Here is a 15,378-nt window from a genome sequence, read left to right on the forward strand (position 1 = left end):
CGGTATATAAAAAACCCTAAAGAAACCTAGCCATATCCTCCAGCGCTGCAACTCTAGGAACTCTTGCCTGTTACACTACAACAAGGCTGCCTATCACAGATTGCTGGAACTGAACAAATGTCATCTTTGATTCTGGAGAACAATCCTTGAATGCAACAAAAGCATTGAAGATTGCTAAATGTAATTATTGGATAGCCAACATCTTATACCAAACGCAAGCCTTACAAACAGCAGAGTGAGGTTCCAACCTCTGATCTACTCTATCGATACCTCTCATGTGCTTATTGTAGTCTAAAATGCATACAGGTTTGCACACTTCAGCAAACTAACCCCAAACTGTCACAGTACATTTCATCATGGATGGCAGTTAGCATGTAGACATCTCCCCTGTCAGAAAATTTCACAACCAGAGGTTCATGGCTATGCAAGGCACTGCACTGTCCCGTCTCAAGTTTTACAAACAAGCTCTTTCGGGTAACCTTTACAGGTAGAGCGGATTGTGCCACAAGCAACAGGATCCACTTTGAACAATTTCCTGAACAATTGCACACCAGTGTAGAAGTTATCTATGTATAAATGGAGACCTTTGTTAAAACGTCTTTTAGCAAGTTCCCACAAAATGTACTCACTAACTCTGAAAATGGACAGACAACAAGGGGGTCAATACTGGAATCCCTACCGGTGTACACCCTAAGTTAATAGACATATCCAGTCCTACTCTCAAAAAGCATATACATCTTAATTCCATAACATGCGTTCTTGCTAGGACTGTGCTGCCTACAAACCAAACAGCCCTTGAACAGGACCATAGACTTATCCACAATCTTTTCTCTCACTGGAACATAGATCTCTGAAAATCGATCTACAAATTGATCAAGGACAGGCCAAATCTTAAAAAGATGGTCACAATCAGGGTGATCTCGTGGCAACGTAGATGCATTATTGTTATGAACCACTCACCTGAATCCCAGGCGGTTCCGATGGGGCAACACTTTGTTCCTGAATACCTCTCCAGGGTCTGTCCTTGAGGACAGAGGGCGACACTGTACCAGTGACAGCCCCCAAGGGGAAGGAGGTTGGGATTTGGAAAGGCAAACGAGATGCCATGATACTCCTCTGGGGCAGCCTCAGGGAGACCACAAGAGACCCGTCACCAATCTTATGTGAATGCCCAAGGTTGGAGGAGTATCTGGGGATTGAAAACAGTGGTTTAATATACACATTGGGCCAGAATCACAAAAGTAATCTGAGACAAAATCCTAACTTTACCACTTTCAGTATTCACAAAGGGCATTTAGCAGTAGTAAAGTTAGGATTTTGTCTCTGTTAAACTTAAGTTTTGGTCTTAAGTTTAACTTAAGTAAAACGTAAGTTTAACTGAGACAAAATCCTAACTTTACTACTGCTAAATGCCCTTTGTGAATACCGAAAGTCGTAAAGTTAGGATTTTGTCTCAGATTACTTTTGGGTATCGGGCCCAATGTGTTTGGTACATAGCATCAACAAATCCTATTTATATACTGCTGTTCATGCCCCAAACCGACTTCTACTGCTTTTGCGGTCAAATGGTGCATTTCTCTTCATGCTTGCGGTGTTGGCTTCCGGTGGTTTGTTTGATGATAGTTGTTACAAAGATCAAACAACGTTACTATTGCAGTGCAATTCTTTAATTTCTTCCTAGGTCACTCCTTTTGTTCGCTGAACTAAGATGTCATAAAAGTCACAGTCATAGTCCAGTTTAGTTATTCTTCTGTGTGCACGGGTGGGGGGGCAAAGGCTTCGGAGATATCAGTCCTGACACAGCCCTGCCAGTGATGGAGTCTTTAGTGCTCTTTCTTAAAACAAGAGTAGGTAGTTCCTAAATGATTGTGCTACTGAGCTCAGAGCATGCAAAGGTTGTGGTGTAAATACCTGGGGGCAGATTTACAAGGAACTGACGCATCTGCATAGATGCATCTGTTTCCTTGCGCCAGTGCCAAATGTCTGTCCGCCACCATGGATGAGCTGTATTTACAATCGCTCCAGGGCACAAGGATTAACAGATGCATCAGAAATACTGACGCTTCTGTTGGCACAAAAGTGACGCATTGCTGGAGTTGCTCATGAAAGTGATGCAACTCCAGCAATGTGCAACAACAGATAGGTGAGTACCATACAAAAAGCCCTGCATCATTCCTTATAAATGGTCTGGGCAGGGGTAGTAATTTTGACGCAGTGAAGGCATAGAGTGATGCAGTGAAATGTTGTAAATTTCACTTCATCAGTTCTACATGGCTTTTTGCGCGGGAACGCCCACCCTGCATACATTATACCTCCCTAAATGCGTATGGTTGTAAATTGGCCACATTGTTTGTGCTGCCGTTGCGTCCAAAAAAGTGATGCAATGGCAGCGCAAGGAGACGCAAGGGGCTTGTAAATCCACCCCCTGTTGTTAAATTCTTCTGAAGCATTGTCGTTTCCTTGTTTTTAGGGAATGCAGAGTTGATGCTTTTGAGGACGAGAACAATGCTGTGATGCTGACAGGGTCCGGAGGCTTGATTGAGGGAATTCAGGTAAGTGAAAAGCAAAGAGACCAAGCAGGGAACCGGGGTGGGCACAGAATTGAAATAGAGGCTGACCGTGTGCTATTGGTGCACCTGTCAGGGTCATGGAAAGTTCACTGCGAGCCAGGGGGCTGATTAGCAAATGCATCTGCCGGGGTAATGGACTGTTCAAGCAGGGCTATTAATCTTGAAGATGATACCTCCTGTGTTTAATTGACAAGGACACCTGTAACTGCTGTTTTTTTCTGGAACGTTTGCAAGAAACAGAGCAATTAGTTCTGACAGCTACTCATCATTAATGTGATTGATTGGTGCACCTGTCAGGATTCTGGAACTTTCACAGGGGTTGTAAGGAGCTGTGGGGTTTTGTAGGCAGTTCAATCAGTTGTCTGTGGAGGTCAATAATTCCCCTATAGCACCCTCAATGGAGCACACAGCGAACCAATTCAGAATATGGACACAGTAATTGGGGAGGGGGCGAGAAGGAACAAACGTGACTCAAACTCATAGGCTCCTGAAGGGTTGTGCAGTGGTTGCGACCATGACAATTATCAACAAGATGCAGCATCTGAAGAAGAAGCAAATACTGATCACAACTCATGGTTGCAGGAAATATAGCTATTGCCAACAAGGGACTAATAGACCAATATGAAGACAGTGATGGCTTCCTTATCAAGCCTATTACAAAAGTTAAATCCAAGCACTTCTTCAACTCAACCAGATTTGAGGGAGTCCACCGGGTGGCTCTAGAGGTGAGCTTAAGTCTTACACGGCTGTGCCTCAAATAGTGTTCAGCATACAAATTAACTAAAAAATCCCAAAAAGTCTACTAGAAAAATATTTTGAATTACTCAAACTGGTTTCCTTCCAGATGTGTTGGTGATCGCTAAGGGAAATGATTAATTTTCTTAAAATAACCCTCACCCATCAAAAGGCCCCTTGGTGGCATGCTTCATCATCGGGTTCTTACCGCTGTGGGACGGGGCGTGATACGACCGACGGAGACATGGGAGCACTTTCTAGAAGGTGTGGGCTATATATATTACTAGAGTAGGAGTGGAAGGGTCAGAGAGATAGTGGAAAACACTCTAAAAAATACCTGGCCACTAGGAACCTAAACTTCATTAAATCCTGTGACTGGTATTGTTAAAAAGGGGAGGCTGTGAGGTACACAATGAAATAAGTGTGTTACTCCCGGTCTACATGTTTCAAGCCTACCCCTAAGGCTTTTAGTCAGAATCAAGTTCAATTGAGCCCTAGTACCACTCCTGAGTAATGCCTGATGTATTCCTCAGTGCCTATTCAAGGTATGATATCTGTGCGTTATACGATGCCTAATTGGTATGATGCTTCTATATTACCTATTTGGTATGATACCTCAATTAAATTTTTTTTAAACTGGACCCCATGAGCTCTCCACGGTAGGGGAGTGATCCTTGCCCAAGGGGCCACTCTGCGATATACACAACATGCAATTGCTGGTGTCTAGTGGACTTTCAACCCCTCCAGATGGCAGATCTGCCCTCGGGGGGAGCAACATTTATTATAAATAGCCCCCAAGGGGTCGCTCCCCGTAATCATTGTAATAAAAAGAATCCCTGGCTTCTAGTGGGTTTCGCCCCCCTCTGGGAGGCTAAGCGACCTAGAAAATGAGGTTTGTAGATGGGGCCCACTGGGGAGCACCAGCGCTTCCCCCGTGGGTGGGTGCGAGGACATAACGGTTACATCCTCAGCACATGAGCATCGTGGCAGAGGATGTAACCGTTACACCCTTAGCACACAAGGGGTTAAACAACAGCCAGAAAGAAATGGAAAAACAGCGTTACCAGGGGACCCTGGGAACAGAACTACCAATATACCATCACAATTGCATAACCCTTTTGGATTTCCCGTCTCTTGACAGGAATCGATGTCTGCCTCTCCCTAGTTTGCGTCCCCCTTGTCCCTTCCCTGACCTGCCTCATTAAAGGGGTTGCCATTGTTATCAAGTTCCTTAAAGGAGCCTGCCCATTTTCTTTAAACCCTTATTCACATATCCAGAGATTTATATTTATTGGCACATATTATTTCAATATTAAAAAATTATTATGACTGCAGATGAAGAGGCACAGTTTTTCAAAGGAAAACAACCTCAAGTTTCAAATTTATTTTATTAGCATAGTTACTTAAAACCATTGCTGCAAACACATAGATAAAAAAAAGATTTTCTCTTTAAAGTTATATATTATTAACAAATAATTAGAGGAATTTAATCACGATAAGTAGCTGTTCATTTCTATTTTAGTTTGTAGTTTGAAGTTCATTCACTGGACGTCTGTTTAGAGCCTTTTAGTTTATTGCTATGCAGTCACGATGTGGAGGATGATACAATTTGGGGCTCGAGGCCTCCTCCAAGGGCGTTGGCATATTTTTCCCCGCCCGTCTCAGAAACTTCACCAAGCGGCAGGTCAGCTGTGGGTCATCAGGTGAGAAGTAGGCCAACACAGCTTGTCTCCGGGTGCGAATGCCTCGTTAATTAAAAAAAGGTTTTAAACGATGACTGGACGTAGGCCCTGGCCAGCCACCAGGGCGCGGCGGTGTCCTCACGCTATCGCCTCATCCACTTTGAATATATACACCCCATATACTACACTCGATCTCGGTTATGGCGGATAGGGGCCATCCAGTTCCCAGTGTGTCTTCGCTGTGAGAGGGAGGAGGGGACTTTCATACACACTGTATGGAACTGTAGTGCGTTACAGCCGTTTTGGAGCAAGGTGGCATCCTGCTTCAGGTCATTTTGTGGGACCATCCTTTTGACCCAAGGTTATTTCTATTACACAGCACCGATGGGATTGGTGGGAACTGATACAAACAGCACCTTTTTGGCCCTCACCCTAGCCAAGCGTTATATCGCTCAGCAGTGTAAGGGAACCTTCCCCCAAAAATTGGTGGATGGAAGAAGGCCCTAGATAGATGCCTGGAAGTTGAGATAGCAGTTTTCCAGGCTCGTGATGCCCCCAGAAACACAGAAAAATATGGTCCAGACGGGCGATTTACCAAGAAATAGAGTTACCACCCTTACCGCACACAGGCCCCTTATAGAATGGTCCCCTTATACAAGTCCGGTCCCTGAACTGTCCAGGCAATATCATACTGTTATCTTTGATATATCTGACGTTCAGCATGTATACAGTGGGCAATGGCCCATTATGTACCTTCAAAATGTAATAAAATGTGTTTAAAAAAAAAAAGTTTTTAAAAGTTGTTTCCGTTTGTTCATGGGTTCCTTGCACGTGCAAAGTAAGTGCAACATGTCCTCCTGTGCTGTGCCACATAAGCGGCATGTGGAGTCAGTTTGAGCCTTCAGCCAATGTGGAAAATGCTTTGTGCAGGGTAGCAGTGCAGTGAATATTATACTATAATATTCACTAAACTCTAGAATCTCGCCCCATAATGCTTTGCTGGGCCTTTGGTTGGCATTATATTTTTGCCCATAACTTTGCTTGGGGTGGTCCTTGTGGATGGGACCACACCAAAACGTGCAGCATGACATGCTCTTTGTGTTCAAGGCATCTGCTTGCCCTCCCCCTAGGTAAGGGGTGACCCCAAAATCATCACGTCTCTCACTTTTTGTGACTTGATTATATGTGTTTTTCATTTAAAGGTAAAGTTGATTCACCAAAGGTTTGTGGGTACAGTAGGTAACTCCATTGTATAGCGGAATGGGAAGGTTGTGTAGATACCAAATCCGCAAGCAACTTCGTGGGCAATGATGGTTGCCTATGTGAAATAAAACAATTTGGTTGAACAAAGTAAAAAAAACACAAGTATAATTTTAAGTAATTGCAGGAGGGTTGTCACCCTTAATTCTGCCATTTACTGCTCTCAAATTGAGGTGTTCAAGGTTCTCTAAAAAAAACTGTCAAATACTTGTTGGATGTCCCAATGGGCCCTGCAATGGAATGTTCCATATCAAGTTTTGGGAGGACCCTTCATCAGCAATCGATGAACCTATTAGATGTAAATTAAGGTCTCTGGTAAGGACCATATTTGTTGTGTTTGCCTCGCTTATACATGACTCTACGAAGTCTGTCAATTGTTTTGCTGCCTTGGTCTTCCTTTTTTTTCTTTCTCCTTTTTAAAATAAACTTTTTTTTCATTTTGTAATAACAAAAACATATCGTCAACGATACAGCATATAGGGGCGTACCTTCGATGTGGTAGGTAATACTCGGTACAGGTAACAGCATTAGAGATAGCAAGGCACAATAGAGGTACATATTCATCCGTGAGTATAATACAGTGTGATACAAGCATGGGATATACCAAACATACGCAGGCCACTGACTGCTGAGATCAAGTCTCTCGCCCCTCATTACCATCAGGCAGGTCTTCCTCATCTCACCCACTTTCCCCACTCTTTAGAGTATTGTGAGCGGAGGTCTCTCCCTCCGTCAGCCTGGAAGTACACATTTCTCGCCACCGGTCTGCCAGGTCTGCTTGTAGTTTCTCGTCCCCACGGGTACGTTTTATATGTGCTTCTTCGGCTAGAGACCACTCTCGCACATCCTTAAGCCAGACCGGCAATTCCGGGCCTCTCTGTCCTATCCATGTTATGGCCACCCTATGCCTCGCTAGCACAGGTATTAATTGTAGTAATTTATATGGAATTTTTCTTTTCTTGGGCTTCCTTATGGATGCAAGTAGGCAAGTCAAGGGTTCTGGTCTCAACTGGAGGCCTGTGGCTGCCCTTATCCTACTGACCAGCCCCGTCCAGAACTGCCTGACTATGGAGCACTCCCACGCCAGGTGGAAAAAGCCCGCCTTTTCTATGGCACACCTCGGGCATCTATCATCCCTGTCACGTGAAATGCGTTTTAATGATACTGGGGTTAAGTGGGTGCGATGTAAGAAATTGAAGTGCATCAGTTTAAATCTGGCATTGCAGGAGACAGTGCATGTGAGGGTGCCTACATATGCCCACTGTTTCTCTTCCAACTGGACACCTAGATCCTTCTTCCAGGCAGCCCTGGACGGCGGCACTGGGGGCGTGGAGTCCTGTTTCATGGCTTTATAGAGGAGAGAAATCAGTTTGCGACCAGCACCACACGTAATCAGGCTATCTAAGATTTGTGTCGGCTGTGGAATATCTGGGCATTGTGGCCAGGTGACCTTTATCACCTCCTGGATACCTCAGTAGTGTAAGAATTGACCCTGCCTGAGGCCAAAGCTCTCCTCTGCCTGCTCATAAGTGATAAATGTCTCAGTGGGAAAGAGGTCAGCAAGAACCTCACAGCCAGCCTCCCTCCAGGATTGGAACGACATATGCATTCCCATGTCTGTAAAGGGGGCCAGTATCCATATCTGTAGCTCCCTATGAAATGGTGCTTTCCTTAGGACCTTCTCAGTGAACCGCTGCCACATGTCGGCCGTGTGACTCACCACGTAGTGGAGAGTTGAATCCGCTCCTCTGCCCTGCATCAGTGCCGTCTGAAGTGCCAGGGTATCCGCCCTGCCTGACAGAAGGCGTTTTTCCCAATTGTCCGCATCAGTCAGCCAGTGGGCCGCAGGTTGCAATTGAGTGGCGTAATAATATAGATCGAAGCGTGGAGCTTCCAAGCCACCCTCTTCATAGCTGCGTATCACAGTGTTTAGGGCCACCCTACTTCGCCGTCCGGCCCAGAGCAGGGACGTGAGACTCATATTCAGGGTCCTGAAGACGCGCGCCGGCAACGGGCATAGCGAATTCTGGAGGGTATGTAAACGTCCTGGGAAGTATCACCGTCTTAGAGATGGCCAGCCTACCCATCAATGGCAGAGGAAGGGTGTTCCAAAATGTCACTGAATGGTGTAGGGACGTGAGAACCCGGTCTATGTTCCTGTCCAGCGCATGTGTGTCCATCGACGCAACCTATATCCCCAGGTATCAGAAACCCGCCCGCTCCCACCGCAGTCTCAGGTCTGGGAAATCTTCCAGGGACACCAAGGCTAGTCCCGCCAATGGAAAGATCAATGACTTATTACCAGTGAGCCGCAATCTGGATACCTCTCCAAATCTGTCCAATTGACGCAACAGTTCAGGTAGTGCGTCCCGAGGGGAAGCCAAATAAAACAGGGCATCATCGGCATACAGAGAAATAACGTGGCTCGTGTCTCTCACTCTAATTTCCCACTGATCCATTTCCGCCCTGACCCGGACCGCAAATGGTTCTATGCAAGGGCGAACAATATGGGTGAAAGTGGACACCCCTGGCGGGTGCCCCTTCCCAGCTGCCATTCTTCCGAGCATGCCCCCCCGAGCTTAACCCTCGCGCAAGGTTCTGTATACAATAAGCGAATCCAGCGACAGAATTTGGGTCCCAGCCTCACGACCCGTAGCACCTCCAAAAGATATCCCCAGTCTACAGTATCAAATGCCTTGGCTAGGTCGATGGAAACAAGGGCCATCTGTTCCCCCGATCACGCACAGCATGCATTACATGATTGAGCCGGCGCAGATCCATAGCCGTGTTCCGGCCTGGTATAAAACTACATTGGTCCTCATGCACCAAGTGCGGCATGTGCGGCCCTAAACGAGAAGCCAAGAGCTTACACAGAATTTTAGCGTCTGTATTGATCATTGTGATTGGCCGTATGGCGAGGGCTCATGGGCATCCCCTCCCGGCTTCAGAATCATAGATATCTCGTCTTGCTTCATCCTGGGTTGAAGATCACCGCGTTCAAAGGCCTCCAGATACACATGTAATAGGAGGTGGGGGAGCATGCCCGCGAAGGCCTGATAAAACTCAGGGGGGTACCCGTCACTCTCCGGGGACTTAGCCCTTGGTAAATGCTGCAGCGTGGAGTGCACCTCCTGTAGCGTTAGGGACTCTTCGAGTTCTTCCCAGACCGATATAGGGACAGACCTTAGAGTCAGGTCGTGCAGATAAGGGAGATAAGCTGATGCGCAAACTGCTGGGTCCACGGCATATACTATCTGCAGGTGGGATTATATGACTCGCAGTAGCCCCACCTCAGAGTGGACCAAGCCACCAGTGGGCTCTCGCAGTGCCGTCGGAGGATCCAGGCAACAAGCACCTTGATTTGTCCCCTTCCCTATGGAGGCGTTGTTTGTATTGTGTGAGGGTATACTTGTCGAGCCTGTCCCAAATGTTATGAATGCGCTCTCGAATGCCGCACTACCTAGTCCCTTCCTCTGCGTCCGGAGCGTCTCGGATCTGTGCCTCCAGGAGGTTTCGCTTCTCTACCTGCAGCTCCCGTTGAAGCTGCTTGCAGACCCCACATGTTAGACTCAAGCAGGCACCCCTCACCACCGCTTTCAAGGCCTCCCATTTCGTGGCTCTGGACAAGTCGGGTCCCTCCCAGTTTAGGTCGATATAGTCAGTTATTGCAGCTTGTATGTGTTGCTTCTCTACCGGGTCCTCGAGTACCTCCACCGGTAATCTCCAAGTCCTGGAGCGACGAGCCGGGGCCCCCTAATCAACCATGCAAGCCACAGGGGAGTGATCAGGTAGGAAACGCGCTTGATGTGTCACCTCTAAGGACATGACAGTGTCAGGGTTCGCCACTAAAATCCTTTCCAGCTGACCGTGAGTGTTGTGAGTGGGGGAGACACAAGTGTACACTTTCTGGGTTGGGTGTGTCTGATGCCATTCATCCTAGGCCCCTATATTCCCCATAACCTCCCGGAGCTTCACTGTCATACTCAGCTTCGTGCCCTTGCGAGGTGGGAACCTGTCGAGATCAGGATCCAGCACACAATTAAAACCTCCCACCCAGATCAATGGGACTTCTAGTTCTGCCACCAGGACCTCCTGTAGGGCCTGAAAAAAGTCTGGATTGTCCGTGTTTGAGGCATAAGTATTCAATATAGCAATGTCTCATCCCTCTAACTTAGCTCTGAGGAGTATATATCTCCCATGAACGTCAGCTTCCATATACTGTAGGGCAAACGGGGTTCCCGGGGCCACCCACACTAGGACTCCCCTGGTATAAGTAGAGAGTGAGGAGTGGAAAACCTGCCCTCGCCATTTCTTTGCCAGTTTCTGAGCTTCTTCATCATTAAGGTGGGTTTCCTGGAGGCACGCTATCGAGACCTGATGTCTCCGGAGAAAGGACAGCACCCTATATCTCTTGGTACATGTACCCAGCCCTCTCACATTCTAGCTTAAGAATTTAAACCCCATTGGTTGTATAACAATCGCCCTCTATGCGTTTCCCTTCCTGAGTGGCTACATAAAACCTGTTCCCCGCATGCTGCACAAACAATACATAAATAAACCAAAAAAAGAACCCCCTAGAAACACCCTCCCCCCTCCCGCGAGCAATGTGCTAACAACTATACATGCATAAATGCTCTTCCCATGCTGGTGCCAGGACGTGCACAGCTGTCCCATTAGCCCAACAGAGGCTGAAAACTACCCTGAAAAAGAAAACTAGTTCTAACTCCCGACCCAGCTCAGTAGCCTCAAAGCAAACATCAATGCTCTGAACCATCCGTTTCCATATTTCTGATATAACAGAGCCAGTCCTCTTACTCAGTCTCAAACCCTACAAAAATGCAAGGGGTTTTCAAACAATGACTTAGTCCACCCCGACCTTCCCTCCAATATTCTCCCCCAGAAGTACATAGCTAAGAGGCACAGCACCAGAGTCCCAGAGAGTCAATTGCCACCAGGCTATCAATCTAGAACACCCATACCTCAAAAAGAAGAAAAAGAAAGAACAGTGCTTTCATGGCAGGTCTGGAGTGGATGTAAGAGGGTCCATAACAGTTTCCGGAACCACATGGTTGGTCGGACTCAGAGTCTCTGGCACTAGTCCCACTTCTGGAGTGACCATCACAGTTTGTGGGGAAGAAAAGCTGGAGTCCGAAGATTCCACTCGCAGGGCTCCATCATCCCCCACCTTGATTCTTTGTCGTTCCGCTTGGGCACCACTCGCAGACCGATTCCTGCGCTTGCCCCTCCGGTTTCTCGGGGGCCTGGTCCCCCATGTGCTCCGGGAGCCCCGCCGTTCCTTCTCGGGGAGCGCCTCTCCTCTGATTTCTAGCCACTCCCACACTTCTTCTGGGGAGTTGAAGACGTGAGCTTTTCCCAGGGATATCACCTTTAGTTTAGCGGGGTAGCGTAACATGTACTGTAGGTGTAGTTCACAGAGCTTTTGCTTGATGCCGAGGAAAGATTTCCTCTGTTCCTGTACCTGGAGGGTATTGTCTGGATATAGTGAAACTTTCGCATTGTCATAGGTGAGATCTGGCGCTTCTCTCGCAGCTTTCAAGATACAGTCCCTGTCCCGGTAGCTCAGGATTTTGCCCCCAGCAGCTGGCGGAGGGACCAGCGCCCTGTGGGCTCTTTCCACCACAAAGACCTCCGAAAGACCCGGGGGGCAGAGCTTGGTGCTTATCTAGTTCTCCAGAAAAGAAAACACTCTGCGCTGCCCTGCTCTGCGTGCTCTAGAATGCCCAGGACCCTAATATTGCTGCGGCGGGCCCTTCCTTCTGCTTCCTCCGATCGGCACTCCAACGCTCCGGTGGTGTTAGTCAGCTGGGAGACCTGCTGCCTCAGAGACGCCACTTCTCCCTTAAGCTGCACAATGTCCCCCCTTCGCCGTTGAGACCTTGTCCGCCACTTTCCGCAGGTCTGCCCTCAGCAGATTTACATCAATGGAGATCGTTTCGATCTGCTTTTCCAAGGCGGTACAGGACCCCTGTATAGCCTCCAGGAGCTCTACTCAGGAGGGTGCATTAGTGACGTCACCGTCCCCCTCCAGGCCTGTTTGACGGGTGAACCTCTGCATGGGGAGGCATTGGGTCGTATACTGCGCGACTGTGTTGGGGTTGGAGGCGCGGGGCAGTTTGTCTCTACCCATGATGCAGAACTGTAGGACTCTCTCCGAGGCCCCCAAAGTGCCGGTGGTACGTAACTTATTCCCCCTCTATGGCGCACCCAAGTTACCGGAGGGGCGGACCTATAGCTCACCCGCATACGTCCAGATAGTGTGGCAGTCTTAATCGGCAGCCAGAGGGTAGCCGTCCTCACCCAGTGTAGTTGGGGACCTCAGCCCAGGTGTACTCCAAAACGTGGGCAGACATAAGGGTTCCACAGAATCCCCGGGGCTGCTCACCTCAGTATGCCTGCTGCTCCACAGACCGCAGAACAGTGATCCGCTCACTCCTCCTGCTGGCAGTGGCTCACACAGCTCACTCCGGCGTGGCCCCCGCTCAGGTGTGATCCTCGGGCGCACGGGGGTTGCAGTTGCGGATCCCCGTAGAGGTCAGGTACCTCTGGGGCATTCAGGCAGGGAGCGGCGGGCAATGCAGGCAGCCTCAACGAGTGTCCCAGAGGCTGGCTGCCGCCGGCATAGTCACTTTGACAATTGGGTGGGCCCAGACCATCAGCGTCACACCAGCCTTACCCCAACGGGGCCCGCAGTTGCACCATGCAACAGGCTCCCAAAACCCAGGGGGCCCCCACCGCCGGTGCCAGGCTCCCCAGGAGCTCCACAGGGAGAGATCTCCGACCACTCAGCTGCATCACACCTCGGCCATATGTAGGCCTCGGCCTCATGCCACCTGAGGATGATACTCAAATCATCATCCAGATAGACAACACCCCTGCTGCCGACACACGAATGCAGAACATTTTAAGATACACTGTCAACTAAATGACGGCTAATTCCTTCAAAATCAATCCTGATAAGACCGAGGTACTGGCCATCACCACGGACACCAATCCCTGGAGCGACCTTGTTAGGTTTGGGGGTCTCTAGTTGGCAGAGGTAGGTTCCTTTGACAAATAGGGACCCTTGCGTCTAGTCAAGGTAAGGGGGTACACTCCTAAAATAACCCCTGCTCACCCCCTTGGTAGTTTGGCACGAGCAGACTGGCTTATCTCAGAGGCAGTGTGTAAAGCATTTGTGAACACATACAGTAATCAAGTGACAACACTACAGATTGACACCACACAAGTTTTATATCAAAAATAAGTATTCTTTATATAGATTTAACACAAGACCATAAATGAGAAAAATCCACAATACTGTACTTAAAATGGCAGAATTAGCTTAGTTCTCTTTAGACACTTTGAGTCAATGTACCTTTGGATGCGTAACGCTGTACAACGAAAGTGTTGCAGGGAAGGTGATGCGTTGGTTCCTTACACGCAGGAACGGTGATGCGTCGGTTTCGTACTGCGCTTCTGTGGCGATGTGGCCCGCAACGCCGTGATGTGATGAAGATACGGTGCAATGAAACAAAGAAGACGTCTTCTTCTTGATGCAACATGATGCGTGCACGCCCGACGGCCGTGTGGCGACTCAACGATTCTTCTGAGCCGTGACAGGCCCTGCGACACACTTCTCAGATGATGCGAGACGTCTCGACTCAATGCGACAGCTGCAGAGGCGACACCCTTGTTCAGTGATGCGATGACAGCGGCTATGGCGGCGACACTCTTCTTAGATGATGCGAGACACTTCGGCTCGATGCGACAGCTGCAGTGGCAACACCCTTGTTCAGTGATGCGACGACAGCGGCTGCGGCGGCACGCTTCTCCGGTGATGCGAGACACTTCGGCTCGATGTGACAGCTGCAGCGGCGACACCCTTGTTCAATGATGCGACGACAGCGGCAGTGGCGGCGGCACGCTTCTTCGATGTCGCAAGACGTTACTTGTGATGCGATGCGACAGCTACAGCGGCGACACCCTTGTTCAGTGATGCGACGGCAGCGGCTGCAACGGCGACACGCTTCTTCTTCGTGAGTCGCGCTTCCAGCTCCTTGCGACACGCAGTCCCTCAGAAGGCCCCAATACAGCTGCAGGCACTTCCAAAGAACTCTTGGGGAGCTGGTGGTTGAAGTCTGTTGTCCTTGAGACTTCAGCAGGAGGCAAGCTCTTTTCTCAAGTCCTTGGAGATCCTTCACAAGTTGAATAAAGAACAGACAAAGTTCCTTTCTCCTTTCTTTGGCAGTTAGGCAACCACTGCAGGCCAATCCCTGAAGCAGCACTTCTGCTTGGGGATAGTCTCTCCTCAGTCTCTCTGGTTCCTCTCCTCAGCAAACGTTTCTTCTTGTTTCCCAAAGTGATCTAAAGTTCTCTATCAAGAAAGTTAAATAGAGGCAGTTGCCAGAAAATGTTTAAAAAGTCCCTCAGCAGAAAGCAATTCTGGTATTTTACTGACCTCTACTGGTCGTTTTCTATCAAGACAGTTAAATAGAGGCAATTGAACAGAACAAGCATTTGCAATGCAATCGGTCTCACCTTTGGGACCTTATATGGATTTAGCTATGCAGAAAATTAGACTCTGTGCTGAAACATCTACTGTTCTTTAACATGGAGGGAAAGTAAGCACCAAACTGCGGAACATGCCAGGTATGGGAACACATGGAGAGAAATATTGACTTTCAGTGGAAAATGGTATAGTCCAAAGCTCTGTTTTTAATATAAAATCAGGGCCTTCGGTGGTCATATCACTGAAAATACAAGATTTGTAAAAAATATTATTGTCTACGGGTGCTCGTAGAAGACAGGTTTCTATGGCCTGGAAAATATGGAATGCTAAAGTGATTCTGGTATTTTACTGACCTCTGCTGTATAAATTCGAAAGGTGGGTTTGAGGCTGGTCCTGTGAGGAACCCTATAGTCCACTGTGGCTGGGTTGATATTACTGGTTGGATGGGTTGCTGACCAGAAAGTAAGGAGGGGAACCAGCTTAGTACTATCTGAGTGATATCCATTGGAGGAAAATAGGCTCTTAGTTGGGGCGATGGGGGGTGCAAGTTCTATCCAAGTAATACGTCCACAAATCCTGTAAGGTCAACCATAGTTTCAATAATTCAAATAATTAAAACCTG

This window comes from Triturus cristatus, chromosome 4_2, assembly GCF_964204655.1.
Source record: "Triturus cristatus chromosome 4_2, aTriCri1.1, whole genome shotgun sequence".
Classification (NCBI taxonomy): domain Eukaryota; kingdom Metazoa; phylum Chordata; class Amphibia; order Caudata; family Salamandridae; genus Triturus; species Triturus cristatus.